Raw genomic sequence first — 25,222 nt, 5'->3', positions numbered from 1 at the left:
CAAGTACTGTCAGTAATATCGGCTCTATAATCAGTATAGGTACGTTCAGTAATATCACATGTAAAATCAGCACAGATAAAGCCAGTAATACCAGCTCTTTATTCAGAGCAGACACTGTTCATAATATCAGCTCTACAATTAATACAGATACTGTCAGTAATATCAGCTCGATGATCAATACAGGTAATCTCAGAAGCATAAGCTCTATAAGCAAAACTTATACTGTCAGCAGTATCAGCTCGATAATCAGTACAGGGACTGTCAGTCCATTTAACATTGTATTTAATTATATTGAAACCCACCATTTGCCCACACTGTCCATTTAACAGTGTATTTAATGATATATAAACACACCATTTACCCACACTGTCCATTTAACAGTGTATTTAATGATATATAAACCCACCATTTACACACACTGTCCATTTAACAGTTCATTTAATAATATATAAACCCACCATTTATCCGCACTGTCCATTTAACAGTGTATTAAATGATATGTAAACCAACCATTTACACACACTGTCCATTTAACAGTGTATTTAATAATATATAAACCCACCATTTACCCACACTGTCCATTTAACTACTTGTTTAATGATAATTAATCGACCATTTTCCCACAATGTCCAATTAACTGAGTTTTTAGCAATATATAAACCCACCATTTACCCACACTATCCATTTAACAACTTGTTTAATGATAATTAATCGACCATTTTCCCACAATGTCCAATTAACTGAGTTTTTAGCAATATATAAACCCACAATTTACCCACACTGTCCATTTAACAGTGTATTTAATGATATATAAACCCACCATTTAACCACACTGTCCATTTAACAGTGTATTTAATGATATATAAACCCACCATTTACCCACACTGTTCATTTAATAGTGCATTTAATGATATATAAACCCACCATTTAACGACACTGTCCATTTAACAGTGTATTTAATGATACATAAACCCACCATTTACCCACACTCTCCATTTAGCAGTGTATTTAATGATATATAAACCCACCATTTACCCACACTGTCCATTCAACAGTGTATTTAATGATATATAACCCCACCATTTACTAACTATCAATTTAACAGTGCATTTTATTGTATATATACCCAGCAATTACCCACACTGTCCATTTAACAGTGCATTTAATGATATATAAACCCACCATTTACCCACACTGTTCATTTAACAGTACATTTAATGATATATAATCCCACCATTTACCCACACTGTCCATTGCCCCAGTGCTTGAGCTGATTGATGCTCAGCCATAGTTTCATTCGGCGGTTGAATGATTAATGTCCTCACTTGCAGAAACAGCCTCTCCTCTGCTCACTGACGAAACACTGGCTCCTGGTCGCAGGGTTGAAAGCGCAAACATCAGAAAATCGATGGGACTTTCGTAAACAACGTCCCTGATGCAAATGTGACAATTTATTTCTGAACAAGTATCTATTTGACTGAAATTTCCAGAAATAAGATTAGAAAAAGAACATTTAGAACCAACTTTGTTCACAATTGACTGAGCAGCGAATTGTGAACGCGGCTCGATAACATTCCACCAGAAAGACCGCTCCCTGTTCTGAAACAAATGAGGAATGTTTGTGTTGAAATCCATCCTCATGTCTGGCAGCAGCTTTCACAGTGGGCGGAACTCTGAATCTCACAACAAGGATCAGATCAAATTCCCAAGTTGTGAACTGCTAAAATGAAGCAAAGAACTTGCACTCGATTGATTACAATGAAATAACCAGGATATAATTTGCAAAATCTGCACGGACATTGAGAGACGGAAAATACTTGCGGGATCAAGGTAAGGTTAACGTAGTGTCAATTTGTTTTTTTATTAACTTTTCCTGCTCCTTCCTCTTTTCTAAAGCCGATTTCCCGCGGTCGGATATGTTCCCCAGCGTAGGGAGCTCTCTATTCATCGGGGATTGAACAATTCACTAATTGTTCGCTCAGACACTGACTGAAGGCCGGCGATTTTACACCGGGAATTTCAGGGCTTATCCCTTCACTGGACCCCACCAATCTCCCCACAGACACGTTTTAAAGCGGTTACGGGACAGAAAGCAGGAACATGAACTCTGGAGATTTGCACTATCCTCGTCCAGCGGTGCCTCCTCCCAATGTTAGAATTTGACAGTTATTAAACAGGGTTGGGAAACTGTCCTTTCTCACTCTATATGCATTTATTTTTAACTGTAACACTGGCTCGTTTTACTCAATCAACCGTTTTGTGCCCGGTACACTTTTATTGAACTGATCAAAGACTGATCGAACACTCAGTTCAGCTCAGTAAAGGGTTAACTCTTTCGCAATGGCCGATTATCGCTCTCTGCCGGGCACCTGGAAAATCAGCCTATGGTTACACGAGGACGGACTGAGCGCGATCCAATCAGAGGACAGGAGCAAAATCGGAGACAAAGCTTATTCCTGATTAATTATATTTAATTAGTTTAATTCGAATTAGATGGGAGAATGGAGCAGGGACTTCGGTTTTTGCTAAATTATGTTATTGAGGGTGTTATTTGTTAAATTGGCTCAACTGAAGAAAGAGAGGCCGCTTCCTTCGGACAGAAACACATTTCAGGAATGTTTCAAAAGGGAAACCGGTTCAGGGCTGAAACTATCTTTCAAAGAGAACGGAGGTTCCTGATCGTTAAATTTGGTAATTTGAGTAGTTACTTCTAATATCAACTGGTCGGACGGTCCATTACTTATCTTTATATCAAAAGTCACTGCTGAAATTACCGACAGGCTCGAGGGTCCATCACTAATCTTTATATAAAAAGTCAACACTGAAATTACCAACAGGCAGGAGGGCCAATCACTATTCCTTATATGAAAAGTCACTACTGAAATTACCATCAGTGAGGAGGGTCTATCACTAAATTTTACATGAAGAAAACCCACTGAAAATACCAAAAGCCAGGCGAGTCCATCACTAATCTTTTTTTAAAAAAGAAACTACTGTATTTACCAACAGGTAGGAGTGTCCATCACTCAACTTTATATGAAAAGTCTCTACACAAATTAACATCAGTTGGAGGGTCCATCACTAATCTTCATACAAAAAGTAACCACATAAAAATTACCACCAGGTAGGAAGAGCCATCACTAATCTTGACATAAAAAGTAACTACTGAAATCACCAACAGGTATGAGGGTCCATCACTAATCTTGATATAAAAAGCAACCACGGAAATTACCAACAGGAAGAAGAATGCACACTAAACTTTTTTTTTTAAATAACAAATCAAATTACAAACAGGTCGGATGGTCCATCAGTATTTTTTGTATAAAAATTAACGACATAAACTACAAACAGGTAGCAGGGCCCCACCACTAATTTTAACTAAAAAGTAACAACTCCAATTGCAATCAGGAAGGAGGGTGCATCTCAAGTCTTTATAAATAAATTAACCACTGAAATTACCAACAGGTGGAAGTGTTCAACACTAATTTTTACAAAAAAGTAACAACTCAAATTACCAACAGGTAGGAGGGTCCATCACTAATCTTTATCTAAAAAAGTAACTATTCAAATTACCAACAGGTTTTAGGGCCCGATCTGTAGGCTTTATATAAAAAAGGAAGTACCTGCTCAAATGAATCTTGTGTTTGATTACACTAATGTAATTAGTGTAGGTGTAAATGTAAGTTTTTGTTGCTGTTGTCCGTTTATTGCACTGGTTGTGAGCGTCACTGAAACAACAGATAACTGCGTCTTACAAGGTCTCAAACTTGGTTGTACATTTATGCTGGAGAATAACTTCAAATATAGTTTGCAGAAATTTACTGACCAAGATCAATCGCTTTTACATTCCCACAGTGTGGAAAGGCAAGCACCAGGACTGATAGTTTGAGCAGTCGCTATTGCCTTTGCGCACAACACAGCGTGGCACACACACAATGGAGAATTATAATTGTAAAACACCGTCAAATCTTCAACTTATATATTTGTCGTGTGTTCTGAGATTGTAAGACCCCTAAAGATAATCCAAAGATAAATGTGCAGCACCAGTTTAAAGTTACACGATTGATAACATTATACATTAGCGTTAATATTATTGAACGGTGTAAAATTCCTCACCTCATAAAATGCTCATTAGGAAACATAGGAACAGGAGTAGGCCATTCAGCCCCTCCTGCCTGTTCCGCCATTTGATAAGATCATGGTTTATCTGTGATCTATCTCCATCGACCCGCTTTTGCCAATATCCCTTAATACCTTTGGTTGCCAATAAGCTATCTGTCACAGATTTAAATTTAGCAATTGAGCTAGTATCAACTGCCATTTTCGGAAGAGAGTTCCAAAATTCGACCAACCTTTGTGTGTAGAAATGTTTTCTAATCTCGCTCCTGAAAGGTCTGGCTCTAATTTTTACACTGTGGACCCGACTCCTGGAATCCCCAACCAGCGGAAATATTTTCTATCTATCCACCCTATCCGTTCCTCTTAATATCTTATAAACTTCGATCAGATCACTCCTTAACATTCGAAATTCCAGAGAATACAACCGCAATTTATGTAATCTCTCCTCGTAACTTAATACTTGAAGTCCGGGTATCATTCCAGTAAACCTACGCTGCACTCACTCCAAATCCAATATGTCCTTCCGAAGGTGCGGTGCCCAGAACTGCTCACAGTACTCCAGGTGCGGTCTAACCAGGGTTTGGTACAGCTGCAGAATAACTTCTGCCCCCTTGTACTCTCGTCCACTTGATATAAAGGCCAGCATTCCATTCGCCTTAATGATTATTTTCCGCACCTGTTAATGACACTTTAATGATCTATGTACCTGAACCCCTACGTCCCTTTGGATATCAATTGTTTTTAACTTTTTAACATTTAGAACGTACCCTGTTCCATTCTTTTTTGACCAAAGTGGATGACCTCACACTTGTCCACATTCAATTCCATTTGCCACAGTTTTGCCCATTCACCTAATCTATCAATACCGCTTAGAAATTTTATTTTCATCTACACTGCTTACAATGCCACCAATCTTTGTGTCATCGGCAAACTTAGATATGAGACTTTCTATGCCTTCATCTAAGTCGTTAATAAATATTGTGAATAATTCAGGCCCCAAGACAGATCCCTGCGGGACTCCACGAGTCACATCCTGCCAAAGTGAGTACTTACCCATGCTCCCTACTCTCTGTCGCCTTTCGCTCAGCCAATTTCCTGATCAAGTCCGTACTTTTCCCTCAATTCCATGGGCTTCTATCTTAGCTAACAGTCTCTTATGTGGGCCCTTATCAAATGCCTTCTGGAAGTCCATATAAATAACCTCCATTGACATTCCCCTGTCCAATACTTTAGTCACCTCTTCAAAAAATTCAATCTGATTTATCAGGCACGACCGACCTTTCACAAATCCATGCTGGCTCTCTCTGATCAACTGAAAATTCAGAGGTGTTCAGTCACCCTATTCTTAATTATAGACTCCAGCATTTTCCCCACAACAGATGTTAGGCTAACTGGTTTATAATACTCCGCTTTCCCTCTCTCTCTCCTTTCTTAAAAAGCGGAGTGACATGTGCAATTTTACAATCTGGATGGACAGTTCCTGAATCTAGAGAACTTTGAAAGATTATAGTTAGGGCATCTGCAATGTGCTCACTTACTTCCTTTGAAACCTTGGGATGGAAACCATCCGGTCCTCGGGATTTCTCACTCTTTGGTGCTATTATTTTCTTCATTACTGTTGCTTTACTTATGTTAATTTTATTGAGTCCCTGTCCCCGATTCAATATTAGTTCTCATGGGATTTCCGGCATGCTATCTTCTTTTTCTACTGTAAATACTGACGCAAAGTAATTATTCAACATGTCCGCCATTTCCCCATTGTCAATGACAATACCCCCACTTTCAGTTTTTAAGGGGCCAAAACTGCTCCTGACCATCCCCCTTTTCCTAATGTAATTATAAATGTACTTCGTATTGTTTTTGATATCCCTTGCATGTTTCTTTTTATACTCTTTTTTGTAGCTCTAACGATCTGTTTTGTGACCATTTGTTGATCTTTGTATCTTTCCCATTCGCCAGGATCTGTGCCATTCTTTGCCTTTTTTAATTCCCTTTCCTTATGTCTTATACTGTCCCTTAGGTCTTTAGTTGTCCATGGCTGTTTTTTTTTATGGCAAGTAGAGTTCCTGCCCCTCAGGGGTATAAACCGGTTCTGTATCTCGTTAAATGTTTGTTTAAACATTTCCCATTGATCATCAGTAGTTCTAACCATTAACACATTTGCCCAGTTGATGTGGACAGTCTCTTTTGTTCACCCTGGGCTGCAGTGGAACACTGGATAAATATACAGACAGGAAGGGCCCAGGGCCGTGGTCAGTCTGGGCTGCAGTGTGACACTGGGTAAATGCATAGACAGGAAACGCTCAGTGTGGTGCTCAGTCTGGGTTGCGGTGAGACGCTGATAATCGGACTCAGTATTCGTGGGTTTCGGGAGTGACAACACCCAGGGAATCCGGTGACTGCTGGAAAGTGCACCTATATGGGTCTCCGATTGTCCTCTCAGTGTGGGATGAGAATGTATTCTTAAATCTCTGATTGGCCCCTCAGTGAGGGAGGAGGTTCAACCCACTCTGCTCTTTATGAGGAGTGGGGATCTGGGGTTCAAAGGGATTGGATTCTTCAGACCCGGTTTATGTGGGAAATAAACCACCCGAATGGCACGAAAACCGGGGTGCGGGGGGTGGTGTTGTTTTCCCGAGTCAGAGCATCAGAGCGACCACAGAGTCCCTGATATAATTTGGCGAGTGAATGTGGCAAGGTATTGGCGATTCGAGACTGTTTCAAAGTGCAAGCCTCGTGGTTATAAAACAGCGCTCGGATCGTGAGTTCAATTCTCAGCCTGTGAAACTAAAAAGTGCTATAATTACTGACGGTATCTGTACTGATTGTGGAACTGACAGTGCTTGTATTGATGGTAGAACTGACATTATCTGTGCTGATTTTACAGAGCTTAACAGAGAGGATATTTGTGATGCTGAAAGAGTTGTTATACTGACGGTGTCCTTTTGATTATAGCGCTGATGTTACTGACAGCATCTCTGCTAATCTGACGCGGTTATTACTGACTGTATATCTGCTCAATATGGGGCTGATAGTACTGATAGTATCTATGTTCAATATAGCCCTCTTACTACTGACGTATCCCAGCTCAATATGGGGCTGATATTTCTGACATTATCTGTATTGATGAAAGAGCTGGTGTAATAAAAATATTCATTGAATTACTTGGAATTTGACAGCACAGGAACAGCCCACTTGGCCAAAAAGGTATTTGCCTGGATTTATGCTCGACACGATCGTTCCCCACACTACTTCTTCGCATCCTATCAACTTATCTTTCTATTGCTGCGGTTCAAGCAGATCAGTTAGAAGGACTGCACTGTCAAACTCACGTATTAAAAAAAAATAAGTGTTTCCTTGTCCTGCCAGGTGAGTGCAGGAGAACTGCTGGGACTCGCCCGGCAGAGGCGGAGACTCCGAAACGGCGCCAGAGAGTGCGATGTTCTGACCTGTCTCACTGTTCATCGACTGAACAACAAGATTCTTATGATAGCGTGGGTTTGGGTGGGGGGTGAATTGCAATCCAGAATCCTGGACACGTCAGGTTAGCATCTCGGCAGATACAAAAAGCATCAATTTCAGGACCTTGGTATTTAAAATCTACAGATACAGAATCTCTTGTACTGAACTTTTAACCGTCCCCGAAATAAAATCGCCGGTTGGTTTCACGGTTTAACTGTTTAATTCTGACTGGACACAGGGTGGAACAATGTGTGTGTTTACTAAAGTATATTTAACAAAGTTTCCCTTCGATTCCCTTGCACCGAATATCTGATCTTTGCTCCCCTAGAATTCTGCGAAGTGCAGAATCGATGGAGCTCAGCATGAAATATAAAAAGCCAGTCAAAGCGCATTTGGTTCGGGTATAGTGTAGAACATCCCTACGAGAGGGGAAAGGAAGGGCACCCAAAGCTAGAGCTCACTGGATGACTAAAGAGATAGAGATTAAAATGAAACAGAAAACGGAGGCTTATGACGAATGTATGGTTCATAACACAGTAGAGAATCAGGCTGAATACAGGAAGAACAGAGGAGATCGAAAAAAAGGGAATAAGAGGGGCAAAAAGAGAGATTCAATAGTAAATTTCAAAGGGGAATTGGATAAAAACTTGAAGGGAGAAATTTGGAGGGCTATGGGGAAAGAGCAGGGGAAAGGGACTAAATGGACAGCCCTTTCTAAGAGCCAGCACAGGCGTAATGGGCCGAATGGCCACCTCCTGTGCTGTACCGATATTGGTACTATGTTGCATCCATATAAAGGGAACGTACAAACCATCTAGTGCTGAAGTCATTTTACAGAAACTCTGGTTAACCTTCACATTCACCAAATGCCGGAATTGATAATCCAGCACATGTTTAAATATAGGAACATAGGAAGAGTAGTAGGCCATTCAGCCCCTCGAATCTGTTCTCGATTTTAATTAGATCATAGTTGCTCTGTACCTGAATTCTATTTACCTGTCCTTGATTCATTTCGCTTGATAGCCTTACCACAAAAAATCTGCCGCTATCAGTCTTCAAAGTTTCAGTTGACCCAGAATCCACAACCTTTTGGAGGAGCGAATTCCACATTTCCAGTGAACTTTGTGCGAAAAGGTGCGTCCAGATTTCACTCCTGAAGGGCCGAGCGCGAATTTTAATGTTGTGCCCCCTTGTTCTGGATTCCTCCATCAAAGATATTGTCTACTCTGTATTTAATGAGTGTGAGGTATTACATTTTGGTTGTAAAAATAGCGGGGCCACAAACTGCTTGGATAATAATTGTCCAAAAAGGGTAGAGGAGCGGGGGGTTCGGGGGGTACAGATATAGAAAGCACTAAATGTAGCGAAGCAGGTTAATAAGGCCATAAAAAAGCAAATCAAGCAATGCGGTTCTTTCCAGAAGGCTAGAAATGTAAAGCAGAGAAGTGAAGTTAAATTTGTATAGAACCTTGGTTAGGCCACACTTTGATTACTATTTATAGTCCTGGTCTCCACATTATAAAAATGATATAGAGGCACTGGAGAAGGTACAAAAAGATTTACTAGGATGATACCAGAAGGGAGAAGTTATACCTATCAAATGAAGATTGAGCAACATGGGGCTCTATTCCCTGGCAAAAGGAAGACGGACGGGTGGCCTGATAGATGTCTTTAAGATTATGTAAGGGTTTGATAGGGTGGACGTAGAGAAGATGTTTCCACTTGCGGGAGAAACCAGAACGAGGGACCATAAATATCAGATAGTCACTAATAAATCCAATAGGGAATTCAGCAGGAACTTCTTTACCCAGAGATTGGTTGGAAAGTGGAACTCACTACCACAAGGAGTAGTAGAGGCGAGTAGCATTTAATTGAAGCAAATTAAACACATGAAGGAGAAAGGAATTGAGGGAATTTGCTAATAGGGGTAGATTAAGGGAGGAGGTGAGTGTGGAGAATGGACCATTTGGGCCGAATGGTCTGTTTCTGTGCTGTACGTTCTATGAAATTCTCTATCGAATCTTATTATCATTTTAGAAATGTCATTTAAAGTACCCTGACGACATGCAAACCCACCATTTACACACGGTCCATTTAACAGTAAAATTATTGATATATAAACAAATCATTTGCTCACACTATCCATTCAACTTTGTATTTAATGATATATAAACCCACCATTTACAAACAATGTCCATTTACCACCGTATTTAATGATACATATAACCACCATTAACCCACACTGTCCACTTAACAGTGTATTTAATGACATATAAACCCACCATTTACTCACATTGTCCATTTAACAGTGTATTTAATGACATATAAAAACACCATTTACTCCTACTATACATTTAACAGTGTATTTAATGACATATAAACCCACCATTTACTCCGACTGAACATTGAGCAGTGGATTTAATGATATATAAACCCACCATTTACCCACACTGTCCATTTAACAGTGTATTTAATGATATATAAACCCATCATTTACACACACTGTCCATTTAACAGTGCATTTAATGACATATAAAGCCACCATTTACCCACACTGTCCATTTAACAGTATATTTAATTATATGAATCGTTCGTTTGAATATTTTTACAAAATGAATAAAACTCCGTTTAACTCAGCGATAGATTGAAAGAAGTAAGAAAGAGAAGTTCTGTCGAGGGAGAATTCACAGGAATACTAATATTGGGGAATGTTTCGTTCCGCCACTTTAGGTTGTGTCTCCGGCCCGAATGAATCCTCAATCCTGGTCAAAAAACAAGGGGGAAATTGGAGAGAAAAGGGGAAATATCGCAATCTGTCCCTGGGATTGATCACAACAATCTGTCCCTCGGAATTATCACCACAATCTGTCCCTGGGATTGATCACAACAATCTGTCCCTCGGAATTATCACCACAATCTATCCCTGGCATTGACCACAACAATCCGTCCCTCGGAATTATCACCACAATCTATCCCTGGGATTGATCACAACAATCAGTCCCTCGGGATTATCATCACAATCTGTCCCTGGGATTGATCACAACAATCCGTCCCTCGGGATTATCACCACAATCTGTCCCTGGCATTGATCACAACAATCCGTCCCGCGGAATTATCACCACAATCTGTCCCTGGGATTGATCACAACAATCAGTCCCTCGGGATTATCACCACAATCTATCCCTCGGATTGATCACAACAATCCGTCCCTCGGGATGATCATCACAATCTGTCCCTGGCATTGATCACAACAATCTATCCCTCGGGATTATCATCACAATCTGTCCCTGGGATTCATCACAACAATCCGTCCCTCGGAATTATCACCACAATCTATCCCTGGCATTGATCACAACAATCAGTCCCTCGGAATTATCACCACAATCTGTCCCTGGGATTGATCACAACAATCAGTCCCTCGGGATTATCACCACAATCTATCCCTGGGATTGATCACAGCAATCCGTCCCTCGGGATTATCACCACAATCTATCCCTGTGGTTGATCACAACAATCCGTCCCTCGGAATTATCACCACAATCTTTCGTCAAACACTTTCTCTCTTCGGACACTTCCAACCCGGGGAGGGGCTATTTATAACTGTCTGTGAACCCCCTCAAAATGAGGGCAATCCAATCTTTATACCAAGCACAGACCAGGAATGGTCCTTTCCCGATTTAACAATGCAACTGGTGTATCTGCTGAATATTTACTTTGATAAATGTAACTGTGGAAAGTCAGTACTCATTCGCACAGTGATTGAGGCGATTGATGCTCAGCGATAGTTTCATTTGGCGGTTAAATGGTTAATGTCCTCACTTACAGAAACAGCCCGTCCTCAGCTCTCTGACGAAACACTGGCTCTTGGGCACCGGGTTGAAAGCGCAAACATCAGAAAACCGATGGGACTTTCAGCAAACAATGTCCCTGATGCAAATGTAACAATTTATTTCGAACCAAGTATCTGTTTTACTGAACCTCCCTGGAACAAGATGATAAAAAGTTAAATTTATGAATGACTTTGTTCACAATTGACGTGGCAGCGAATTGTCAACCCGGTTCGATTCGATTCCACCAGAAAGGCCGCTCCCTGTTCTGAAAGAAAAGAGGAATGTTTGTGTTGAAATCCATCCTGATGTCTGGCAGCAGCTTTCACAGAGGGCGGAGCTCTGAATCTCACATAAGAAGGATCGGATTAAATTCACAAGTTGTGAACCGCTAAAATAAAGCAAGGAACTTGTTCTCGCTTTATTGTAATGAAATAACAAGGATATAATTTGTAAAATCCACACGGACATTAAGAGACGGAAATTCCTTGCGGGATCAAGGTAAGATTAATGTCGTTGAAATTTGTTTTTAAATTAACATTTTCAGCCCCTTCCTCTTTTCTAAAGCCGATTTCCTGCGGTCAGATATGTTCCCCGGCGTATGGAGCTCTCTATTCCTCGCGGATGGAACAATTCACTAATTGTTCGCTCAGACACTGACTGAAGGCCGGTTACTTTCCACCGGGTATTTCAGGGCTTATCCCTTCATGGACCCCACCAATCTCCCCACAGACACATTTTAAAGCGGTTACAGGACAGAAAGCAGGAACACGGACTCTGGAGATTTCCACCATCCTCGTCCAGCGGTGTCTCCTCCCCATGTTAGAATTTGACATTCAGTAAACACGGGTGGGAAACTGTCCTTTCTCACTCGACATGCTTTTATTTTTAACTGTAACACTGGCTCTTTTCACTCACTGAACCGTTTTGTTCCGGGTACACTTGTATTTAACTGATCAAGGACTGATCGAACACACAGTTCAGCTCAGTAAAGGGTTAACACATTCGCAATGGCCGATTCTCCCGATCTGCCGGGCACCTGAGAAATCAGCCTCTGGAAACCTGAGGCCGGACTGAAAGCGATCCAATCAAAGGATTGGAGCAAAATCGGAGACAAAACTTGTTCCTGATTAATTATAATTAATTAGTTTAATGCGAATTAAGTGGGAGAATGGAGCAGCGACTTCTGTTTTTGCTGAAGTATGTTTGAGCGGGTGTTGTTTGTTAAACTGGCTCAACTCAAGAAATGCCGCGACCTTTCGAGAAAAACAAACTTCAGGAATGTTTTAAGGGGAAACCGGTTCAGTGCGGAAACCATCTTTCGCACGATAGGTGGTTTTGACCGTTAATCATGGTAATTTGAGTTGTTACTTTTAATATCAACAGGTCGGAGGGTCCCAGCACTGAGTGGAATTAATAAAACTGTTGCAGCAGGAACAGAAGATTTATGAAATAGTGAAAAGTTATTAGCAGGAAAAAGGAAGGAGGTTTTGAAGAAGTAACTTTATATTAAAAATGGAAAACGAGAACGGGTCAACATTCCAATGAATTGGAGTTCAGATTGTGTGTTATATCTGTGAATCTACAAATCATTCTAAACACGTTTGGAAAGTCAGAATCATGAGAGATGTGATCTAGTATCTATAAGACTGGGATGTGATGGATGAAGTTTTGGGGAGAAACTAAATATTTCCTTTAGTTTCTAAAAGTGACGGCAGATGTGAAAATGTTGTTTTACCAGAGGAGGATGTGGGACCATATTTCGAGAAACTGTTAAGAAGGATTTGGATCTGAATTTAGTAAACATTTGGAAAGTCAGAATCATAAGAGATATGATCGACTATCTAGAAAACAGGGCTTGGGTTTTCACAGAACATGATCCTGGTTGTAAAATTTTGAGGAGAGAGGACGCCAGTATAAATAAATGGTTCTATGACAGAGGTGGAGAAACATCAACAAACTGGCAGGGCCCCAGCACTAATCTTTATATAAAAATAACTACTGAAATTACCAACAGGTATGAGGGTCAATCACTATTTTTTATATAAAAAGTAAATACTGAAAATACCACCAGGAAGGAGGGCCCATCATTAATCTTTATATTAGAAGTTACTATTGAAATTACAAACAGTTAGGAGGGTCCATCACTAATCTCTACATAAAAAAGTAACAACTCAAATTACCAACAGGCAGGAGACCCCATCGCTAATGTTTACATCAAAGAGTAACTACTGAAATTACCAAAAGGCAGGAGGGTCCATCAATGATCTTTATACAAAAAGTAACAATCCAAATTACCTGCAGGTTTGAGGGTCCAAGCACTAATCTTTACATAAAAAGTTGGAGCTCAAATTACCAACAGGGAGGAGGGTCCATCACTAATCTTTATATAAAAAAAGAAACTACTGAAATTACAAACAGTTAGGGGGTCCATTAATAATCTTTAAGAAAAACGTAACTAATGAAACAACCAACAGGGTGGATCCATCACGAATCTTCATATAAAAATAAACTACTAAAACTACACGAGGTAGGTAGGTCCATCACTAATAATTATCAACAGGCAGGGTCCCCATCACTAATTTTATATAAAAATAACTACAGAAATTACCAACAGGAATGAGGGTCCGTCAATAATCTTTATATAAAAAGTAACAACTCAAAATACCAACAGAGAGGAGGGGCCATCACTAATTTTTATATAAAAAGTAAATACTGAAATTACCACCAGGTAGAAGTGTCCATCACTTTATGATAATACAAAAAGTAACTACTGAAATTATCAGTAATTATGAGGGTCCCATCACTAATCTTTACCGATCAAAATAACGACTGAAATCACCACCAGGTAGGATTGTCGGTCACTAATATTGATATAAAAAGTAACTACTGAAATAATCAACAGGTAGGAGTGACCATCACTAATCTTTACATGAAAATTAACTACAGAAATAAGCAACAGGGAGAAGGGTCCATCACCAATATTTATGTTAAAAGAAACCACTGAAATTACCAACAGGGAGGAGGATCCATCACTAATTTTATATAAAAAAGTAACGACTGAAATTATCTACAGGTAGGAGGGTCCATCATTAAACTTTATATGAAAAGAAACCACTGAAATTACCAACAGGCAGGAGGGCCTATCACTAATTTCAAATGAATGTAACTACTGAAATCAGCACCAGGTTGGATGGTCCATCACTAATCTTTATACAAAAAGTAAATATTGAAATTACCAACAGGCAGGAGGGACCATCACTAATCTTTGCATATAAAGGTACAATTCAAATTACCAGCAGGTATGAGGGTCCCATCACTAATCTGTACATAAAAAAGTAACCACTGAAATTACCCACAGGCAGTCGGCCCTATCACTGATCTTTACCTAAAAAAATAACGACTGAAATTACCACCAGTTAAGAGTGTCCACTAATCTTTATATAAAAAGTAACTACTGAAATTACCAACAGGCAGGAGGGTCCATCACTGATCCTTACATGAAAAACTAACTGCTGAAATTAACAACAGGTAGGAGGGCCCATCACTAATCTTTATGTAAAAAGTAACCACTGAAATTACCAACGGTCAGGACACCCCATCACTAATATTTTATCAAAAAGTTACAACTCAAATTACCAGCAGGTAGGAGGGTACATCACTAATCATTATATGAAAAGTATCTCCTGAAATTACCAAATGGGTGGAGGATACGTCGTTAATCTTGATATAATGAGTAATAATTCAAATTACCACCAGGTCAGAGCGCCCATCACTAATCTGTATAAAAAAAGAAAGCACTGAACTTACCAACAGGTGGGAGGGTCCATTACCAATCTTTGTATAACAAGTAATTACTGGAATTATCAACAGGGAGTAGTGTCAATCACTAATCTCTTTCGAAAAAGTAACAACCCAAATTACCAATCTTTGCATAAAATGTAATTCCTGAAATTACCAACAGGTAGGAGGGTCCATCACTAATCTTTACATAAAAATTAACTACTGAAATCACCACCAGGAAGTAATGTCCATCACTCATCTTTATAAAAGAAAAAAATAAACTCCTGAAATTATCAACAGGCAAGAGGTCCGATCACTTATCCTTACCTAAAAAATAACTGAAACTACCATCAGATGGCAGTGTCCATCATAAATCTTTATATCAAAAGTAATTACTGAAATTAACAACAGGGAGTCCGGTCCATCACTAATTTGTAAATAAAAAAACAGCTACTGAAATTACCAACAGGCAGGAGGGTCCATCACTAATCTTTAGACAACAAAAGAATCTACTGAAATGACCACCAGGTGGTAATGTCCATCATTATTTTTTATAAGGAAATAAATTACTGAAATTACAACAGGTAGGAGGGTCTATCACTAATCTTTATATAAAAAGTAACTACTGAAATTACCAACAGGCATGAGGGTCAATCACAAATATTTATATAAAAGGCTACGACTGAATTTCCAACAGGTAGCAAGGTCCATCACAAATCTTCTTAAATAAAGTAATTATTGGAATTACCAACAGGTGGGTGGGTCCATCACTTATTTTTAAATAAAACGAAACCACTGAAATTACCAGCAGGCAGGAGTGTCCATCACTAATCTTTATATAAAAAGCAACCACTGAAATTACCACCAGGTAGGACTATCCATCACCAATCTTTATATAAAATGTAAATACTGAAAATAACACCAGGCAGGACTATCCATCACCAATCTTTATATAAAAAGTAACTACGAAATTACCACGAGGCAGGAGGGTCGATCACTAATCTTAATATAAAAATTAACCACTGAAATCACCACCAGGAAGTAATGTCCATCACTCATCTTTATAAAAGAAAAAAATAAACTCCTGAAATTATCAACAGGCAAGACGTCCGATCCCTTATCCTGACCTAAAAATTATCTGAAGCTACCACAAGCTGGCAGTGTCCATCATCAATCCTCACATGAAAGGGAACGACTGAAATTACCACGAGGAAGGAGTGTTCATCATTAATCTTTATATCAAAAGGAGTTATTGAAATTAACACCAGGGAGTCCGGTCCATCACTAATTTGTATATAAAAAAACAGCTACTGAAATTACCAACAGGCAGGAGGGTCCATCACTAATCTTTAGATATCAAAAGTATCTACTGAATTCACCGCCAGGTGGTAATGTCCATCATTATTTGATATAAGGAAAGAAATTACTGAAATTACCAACAGGTAGGAGGGTCCATCACTAATCTTTAGATAACAAAAGTATCTACTGAAATCACCACCAGGTGGTAGGGTCCATCATTATTTGATATAAGGAAAGAAATTACTGAAATTACCAACAGGTAGGAGGGTCTATCACTAATCTTTATGTAATAAGTAACCACTGAAATTACCAAATCGGTGGAGGGTCCGTCATTAATCTTGATATAATGAGTAATCACTCAAATTACCACCAGGTCAGAGTGCCCATCACTAATCTGTATATAAAAAAGAAAGTACTGAACTTACCAACAGGTGGGAGGGTCCATTACCAATCTTTGTATAACAAGTAATTACTGAAATTACCAACAGGGAGTCGTGTCAATCACTAATCTCTTTAGAAAAAGTAACAACCCAAATTAACAACAGGGAGGAGGGTCCATTGACAATCTTTGTACAAAAAGGAATTACTGAAATACCAAAAAGGAGGAGGGTCAATCGCGAATCATTTTATAAAAAAAGTAACAACCCAAATTTCCAACAGGTAGGAGGGTCCATCACTAATCTTTACATAAAAATTAACTACTGAAATCACCACCAGGAAGTAATGTCCATCACTCATCTTTATAAATGAAAAAAATAAACTCCTGAAATTATTAACAATCCATACCTAAAAAATAACTGAAACTACCACCAGATGGCAGTGTCCATCATAAATCCTGACATGAAAGGTAACGACTGAAATTACCTTCAGGTGGGAGTGTCCATCATTAATCTTTACATCAAAAGTAATTACTGAAATTAACACCAGGGAGTCCGGTCCATCACTAATTTGTTCATACAAAAACAGCTACTGAAATTACCAACAGGCAGGAGGGTCCTACACTAATCTTCAGACAACAAAAGTATCTACTGAAATTACTAACAGGCAGGAGGGTCCATCATTATTTTTTTATAAGGAAAGAAATTACTGAAATTACCAACACGGAGGAGGGTCTATCACTAATCTTTATATAAAAAGTAACTACTGAAATTACCAACAGGCATGAGGGTCAATCACAAATCTTCATATAAAAAGCTGCTACTGAATTTACAACAGGTAGCAAGGTCCATCACTAAACTTTTTAAATAAAGTAATTATTGGAATTACCAACAGGTGGGTGGGTCCATCACTTATTTTGAAATAAAACGAAACCACTGAAATTACCACCAGGCCGGAGTGTCCATCACTAATCTTTATATAAAAAGCAACGACTGAATTTACAACAGGTAGCAATATCCATCATTAATCTTTTTTAAATAAAGTAACTACTGGAATTACCAACAGCTAGGCGGGTCCATCACTAATCTTTGTAGAAGAAAAAACTACTGAAATTACAACAGAAATGAGGGTCCATCACTTATCACTATATAAAAAGCAACCACTGAAATTACCACCAGGTAGGATTATCCATCGCGAATCTTCATATAAAAAGTAACTACTGAAAATAACACCAGGCAGGAGTGTCCATCACTAATCTTTATATAAAAATTAACTGCGAAATTACCACTAGCCAGGAGGGTCGATCACTAATCTTTATAACAAAAGTAACAACTGAAATTACCAACAGGCAGGAGGTCCAATGACTAACCTTCACCTAAAAAAACGACTGAAATTACCAACAGGTAGGAGTGTCCATCACTAATCTTAAAATAAAAAGTAACTACTGAAATTACCAACGGGCAGGAGGGTCCATCACTAATCTTAATATAAAAATCAACTACTGAATTTATATCGGTAGGAAGGTCCATCACTAATCTTTTCAAATAATGTAACTACTGAAATTACCATTAGCCAGGAGGTCCCATCAGTAGTCTTTACATGAAAAGTAACTACACAAATTATCAACATGGAAGATAGTCCATCTGTATTCTATATGTAAAAAGGAACGACTGAAATTACCACCAGGCAGGAGTGTCCATCACTAATCTTGATATAAAAAGTAACTAATGAATTAATAACTGGATATAAAACTTACCAGGGACACCGAGAGCAGCTGGGCAGGCACAGTAAATGACTAGAACAGTAATACAGTAAATCATGGTTTATGGAACTAATAGCTAGATGTAGAGAATTACCAGGGACACCGATAGCAGCTAGATTGGCACAGTAAATGACGAGAACGGTGATAAAGTGACTCATGGTTTAGAGAACTAATAGCTAGATATAGAGAATTACCAGGGACACCAAGAGCAGCGAGGTGGGCACAGCAAATGCTCGAAAAGTAATAACGTGACTCATGGTTTATAGAACTAATAGCTGGATATAGAGAATTTCCAGGGACATCCAGAGCAGCAAGGTGGGCACAGTAAATGTCTAGAACAGTAATAAAATGACTCATGGTTTATAGAACTAATAACTAGATATATAGACTTACCAGTGACACCAAGAGCAGCTCGGTGGGCACAGTAAATGACTAAAATACTAATAAAGTGACTCATGGTTTAGAGAACTAATAGCTAGATATAGAGAATTACCAGGGACACCAAGAGCAGCTAGGTGGGCACAGTAAATGCTAGAAAAGTAATAAAGTGACTCATGGATTATAGAACTAATAGTTGGATATAGAGAATTACCAGGGACACCAAGAGCAGCAAGGTGGGCACAGTAAATGACTGGAACAGTAATAAAGTGACTCATGATTTATAGAACTAATAGTTGGATATAGAGAATTACCAGGGACAGCAAGAGCAGCAAGGTGGGCACAGTAAATGCTAGAAAAGTAATAAAGTGACTCATGGATTATAGAACTAATAGTTGGATATAGAGAATTACCAGGGACACCAAGAGCAGCAAGGTGGGCACAGTAAATGACTAGAACAGTAATAAAGTGACTCATGATTAATAGAACTAAAACCTGGATATAGAGAATTATCAGGGACACCAATAGCAGGGAGGAGGGAATGGTAAATGATAAGAACAGTAATTTTGAAACACGCGTTATACAATTAATAGCTGGATATAGAGACGGATCAGAAGCACCAACAGCAGTGATGAGGGGATGGTACATTACCAGAACAGTAATACAGTGAAACATGGTGTATGGAACCATTCTAGTAAGTCTCTTCTGCATCCTCTCAAAGGCATTTGCATCTTTACTAAAGTGCTGTGCCCAGAAGTGGACACAATACTCCAGTTGTGGCCGAACCAGTGTTTTATAAAGGTACATCATGACTTCCATAATTTGTACTCTATGTCTCTATTTATAAATCCCAGGATCCCGTATGCTTTTGAAACCGCAAGCTCAACCTTCCCTGCCACCTTCAACGATCTGTGCACATATACTCCCATATCTCTCTGTTCCTGAACGCCTTTTAGAATTGTGCCCTTTCGTTCATACTGCCTCTCTTCGTTCTTTCTACCAAAATGTATGACTTCGCACTTTTCTGCGTTAAATTTATTCAGTCACGTGTCCGCCCGTTGCACCACGCTGCCTATATCCTCTTGAAGTATATTACTATCCTCCACACTGTTCACTACACCTCCTAGTTTTGTTTCATCTGCAAATTTTGAAATTGTGCCCTGGACACCCTAGTCCACGTCATTAATATATATCAAAAAGCTGTGATCCCAGTAGCGACCACTGGGGCACACCACTGCACAGCCCTCCAGTCCGAAAAAAAATCGTTCACCATTATTCTTAATGTTACTTAATGTTACTTAATAAATCCCTGCTGTCGCTTTTATCCCATGTGGCTTCAACATTGATGACAAGCCTATTATGCAGCACTTTATCAAACGCCTTTTGGAAGTCCATATACACAACATCAACCGCATTGCCCTTATCGAACCTCTCGGTTACCTCAACAAATAACTCAATCAAGTCATTAAACACGATCGGCCTTTCACAATTCCGTGCTGGCTTTCCTTAATTAATCCCCAATTGATCAAGTGACGGTTAATATCGTCCCGGATTAACGTTTCTAAAAGTTTCTCCACCACCGAGGTTAAACTGACTGGCCTTTAATTGCTGAGATTATCCTTACTCCATTTTCTGAACAACGGTGTAACATTTCCAATTCTCCAGTCCTCTGACACCACTCCCGTATGCAGGAATGATTGGAAGATTATGGCCAGTATCTGCAAAATTTCCCTCCTGAATTCGCTCAGCATCCCATCCAGACCGAGTGATTTATCTACTTTAAGCACAGCTGGCCTTTCTCGTACCTAATATTTATCAATTTTTAACCCATCCAGTATCTCAACTACATCTTCCGTTACTGTGACTTTGGCAGCATCTTCTTCCTTGTTAAAGACTGGAGCGAAGTACCCACTTAGAACCTCAGCCATGCCCTCTGCCTCCATGTGCATGATCACCTTTATGGTCCCGAATCGGTCAGATCTCTACCTTTACTACCCGTTTGCTGTTTATATGCCTATCGAAGACTTTAGGATTTCTTTTTTTTGTTCGCTGCCAGTCTATTCTCATCGTCTCTCTTTGCCCCTCTCATTTCCTTTTTCACTTCTACTCTGATCTTCGTACATTCAGCTTGATTCTCACTTGTATTATCAACCTGACATCTGTCATACGCCCCCTTTTTCTCCTGCTTGATTTAACTCACTATTTCTTCGTCATCCAGGGAGTTCTGGCCTTAGTTGACCTAACTTTCGCCCTCGTGGGACTGTATCTGGACTGTACCTGATTCATCTCCACTTTAAAGGCTACCCATTATTCAATTACAGTTTTGCCTGCCAATCATTGATTCCAATTTACCTGGGCAGAACCGTTCTCATCCCATGGAAATTCGCCCTCCACCAATTGAGCATTTTTCTCCAGAGTCGTCCTCTGAGTTATCCATTTATAAACAGGGCCGCACTCTGAACAAGGGCCGCACTCTGAATTTGGGCCGCACTCTCAACACACAACCCCCACTCTCAACAGGGCCGTCCCATGAACATGGAGCCCTCTCTCAACACGGACCCCACTCTCAACACACAGACCCCACTCTCAACAGGGCCGCACCCTCAAAACGGACCCCACTCTCAACACGGACCCCACTCTCAACACGGACTCCAATCTCAACACGGACTCCACTCTCAACATGGACCCCACTCTCAAAAAGGACCCCACTCTGAATACGGACCCCACTCACAACACGGACCCCACTCTCAACACGGACCCCACTCTCAAAACGGACCCCACTCTGAATACGGGCCACACTCTCAACACGGACCCCACACTCAACACGGACCCCACTTTCAACACGAACCCCACTCTGAGCACGGAGCCCACTCTGAACACAGGCCCCACTGTGAACGAGGCCCTCACTCATAAGACGGACCTCACTCTGAAAAGGGACCACATTCTGAACACGGACCCCAATCCGAGCACGGACCTCACTCTGAGCACGGGCCCCACTCTGAACAGGGGGCCCACTCTGAGCACGGACCCCAATCTGAACACGGACCCCAATCTGAGCACGGACCCCACTCTGAGCACGGGTCCCACTCTGAGAACGGGCCCCACTCTGAGCACGGACCCCAATCTGAACACGGACCCCAATCTGAGCACGGACCCCACTCTGAGCACGGGTCCCACTCTGAGAACGGGCCCCACGCTGAGCACGGACCCCAATCTGAGCACGGACCCCACTCTCAACACAGAACCCACTCTGAGCACGGACCCCACTCTCTACACAGAACCCACTCTGAGCACGGCCCCCACTCTCAAAACGGACCCCCCTCCCCCAGCACAAAGCCCACTCTGAGCACGGACTTCACTCTGAAGAATGACCCCACGGTAAACATAGTCCCCACTCCGAACACAGACCCATTCTTAACACAGACACCTCTCCGAACTTAGACCCCAATCTGAAGATTTCTGTGTTAGCCTTGATGGAGCTTTATTGTACATCTGGACGATGTTGTTCCTCTCTCCTCACTTCTCCTTCACCCCCCTGGTTCCTCCCACCTTTGGAACATTACGAATGTCATTTACATTCCCCCCTCCTCTTCATTCCAGAATTCTTCTCTCCTCCTCTTTACGTCTTTCTATAAATCTTCTTTAAATCTGCTTTTAATTTCCCCATTTCACCTGCCTGTCCCAGTAACTGAAACATTTTGGTCATTTTCCAACTGAATTCCTTACTTTGCATACCAAGCAACAAAGCCACCACATCGACGGAACATTCATCCTGAGACTAAAGGTTTCAGAAATAATTGATGTGTGGAGCTCAGACCCGTATATATTTCGTTCCAGTAATGAGAGATATCCTTAATCGTCCCTGAACTGATAAAGTTGCTCTAAGGTGCCTTTCGAGTGCCTACAAAAACCTGCTTAAAACCTGTTCAAAACCTGTTTCTTCAAATTTATTTTCTCCGCCTATCTCCTTACCACGCACTGCCTCTGCATCACATTTTGCGAGATGTTGAATTCTTTGTAAAGTAATCTCCGATATCTATTTACAAACAAAGCCTGACACTGAACACAGACCGAAACTGAACATTGTCCCCACTCTGAAAACTCTCCCCACGCTGGGAACACAGAGCCCACAGGAAGCGGGGTGGGAGGCGGTGGTATCAATGTAACTGTGAGAGCCGGTGTTCTTAATAAGTCCCTGAATTGGCAGCGTTGCTCTGAGGTGCCGATCATGTGCACGCAAAAAGAAGCCTATTTCTTCAAATGGCTTTTCCTCCATTTTCTGTTGAACCCGCACTCTCTCTCTCTCTCTCTGCCACATTCTGCGTGAAATCGAATTCTTTGTAAAGTAATCTGATGTATCTATTTACAAACAAAGCCTGACACTGAAGACCGACCACCACTGCATTAGGGCAATAATCTGAACACAGACCCCTCTCTGAACACAGACTCCATTCTGAAGATGTTTTTGTTCGTGTGCAGGAAATTTTATTGTACATCTGGACGATGCTGTTCCTCTCCCCTCATTTCTCCTTCATCCCCCGTGGCTTCACCCCGCTTTGTATCATTACTTGTGTCATTTAGATTTCCCCCTCCTCTTCTTCATCGAACCTTCCTCTCCTCCATTTTATTTCTTTCTCTAAGTATGCTGTAAATCTGCTTGTTATTTCCACCATTTTATTTGATTTTCTTGTAAATATGACACTTTGGTCAGTTTTTAACTTAATTCCTTAATCTGGATTCCGAGCAACAAAGCCACCTCATCGACAGAATATATCGAGATTGCTCAGGGGGAAGGAGGAATTCTGTTTAGTTGAAGGCGCAATTCTCACAAAATTGCATCCAGAACCATCTATGAGACACCGCCCTGTGTTACATGGACATTCAATCCTGGGGCCTAAATACCTGAGATAAAAGAATTGAGCGGAGTTCAGGCCTAAAAATATTTAGTGCCAGTAATGTAAAGATGTCCTTAAAATGTCCTGAATTGTAAAGTGGCTCGAAGGTGTTTACAAGTGCCTTCAAAATCTGTTTTAAAACCAATTTCTTCAAAGAGCTTTGCCTCCATCTATCTCTTTAAGACGCACTTTCTCTCACATTCTGCAAGCTGATGAATACTTTATAAAATAGTCTGAGCTATCTATTTATAAACAAAGCCTGACAATGAACACAGATCCGACACGGAACACAGACTCCTCTCAGAAGAAATAATTCACTCTCTGCACAGACAACACTCTGAACACAGGCCACACTTTGAACAATGTATATTCAGTGTACTGGGACGTATTGTTCTCCGTGGCTAATCTGCCTGAACACCAACGACACCTTTTGATTGGTGAGATGGTGTCCCAGCCTAAAATAAGATATGCGATTTGAGAACCTTTCACTCATTCACCTGACGAAGGGAATAATCTCCGAAAGCTTGTGATTTTAAAATAAATTTGTTGGACTATAACCTGGTGTTGTAAGATTCCTTACGTTTGTCCACCCCAGTCCATCACCGACATCTCCACATCATGAAGATTTCTGTGTTCGTATCGAAAGAGCTTTATTGTACAGCTGGACGACGCTGTTCCTCTCTCCTCACTTCTCCTTCACCCTCGTGACTCCACCCACCTTTGGAACATTACAGATCTCATTTACATTCCCCCTTCCTCTTCATCCCCGAATTCTCCTCTCCTCCACTTTAGTTCTTTCTGTTAATCTTCTTTAAATCTGCTTTTTATTTTGCCCATTTTACCAGCCTGACTCAATAACTGAAAAATTTTGGCCATTTTCCAAATGAAATGCTTACTTTGCATTCAAAGGAACAAAGCCACCTCATCGACAGAATAATATTTTCATACGGGACAGAGATTGCTCAGGGGGAAGGAGGAATTCTTTTTGTTAAATGCTTAATTCTCACAAAATTGTATCCAGAACACACTATAATACACCGCCCTGTGTCACATGAGGGGAACACTGTGAACATTCACCCCTGGGAACTAAATACCCGGGTTAAAATTACTGTTCGGAGTTCAGGCCTTGAAATATATAGTGCCAGTAATGAAAATATGCCCTTAATCTATCCTGAATTTGTAAAGAGCCTGTAAGGTGTCTGCAAGTGCCTTCAAAAGCTGCTTTAAAACCAATTTGTTCAGAGAGCTTTGCCTCCATCTGTCTATTTAAGCTGCACTCTCTCACACAGTATGCAAGCAGTTGAATCCTTTATAAATTA

The 25,222-nt window shown here is 40.4% G+C and overlaps 2 long non-coding RNA genes across 6 annotated transcripts in view; one reads left to right on the top strand and one right to left on the bottom strand.

Annotated features, from left to right (window-relative positions):
* LOC137312868 (uncharacterized) overlaps positions 1–11,458 on the bottom strand; it is a 45,593-nt gene extending 34,135 nt beyond the window's left edge. Inside the window, exon 1 of one of the 5 annotated variants that reach the window (XR_010960891.1) lies at positions 11,405–11,458. This is a non-coding gene — a long non-coding RNA (uncharacterized lncRNA). Of the gene's footprint in view, positions 1–1,234; positions 1,550–11,404 lie in introns of those variants that run through there. The other 4 variants (XR_010960892.1, XR_010960888.1, XR_010960890.1 and 1 more) reach the window with 4 other exon arrangements.
* The window catches only part of LOC137312869 (uncharacterized), a 58,300-nt gene continuing 34,692 nt past the window's right edge, over positions 1,615–25,222 (top strand). The window contains exons 1-2 of the long non-coding RNA XR_010960893.1: positions 1,615–1,830; positions 11,407–11,909. This is a non-coding gene — a long non-coding RNA (uncharacterized lncRNA). The remainder of the gene's footprint in view (positions 1,831–11,406; positions 11,910–25,222) is intronic.

This window comes from Heptranchias perlo, unplaced genomic scaffold, assembly GCF_035084215.1.
Source record: "Heptranchias perlo isolate sHepPer1 unplaced genomic scaffold, sHepPer1.hap1 HAP1_SCAFFOLD_44, whole genome shotgun sequence".
Lineage (NCBI taxonomy): Eukaryota > Metazoa > Chordata > Chondrichthyes > Hexanchiformes > Hexanchidae > Heptranchias > Heptranchias perlo.
The sequence above is the reverse complement of the archived record's forward strand: the minus strand, read 5'-3'. Positions and strand labels throughout refer to the sequence as shown.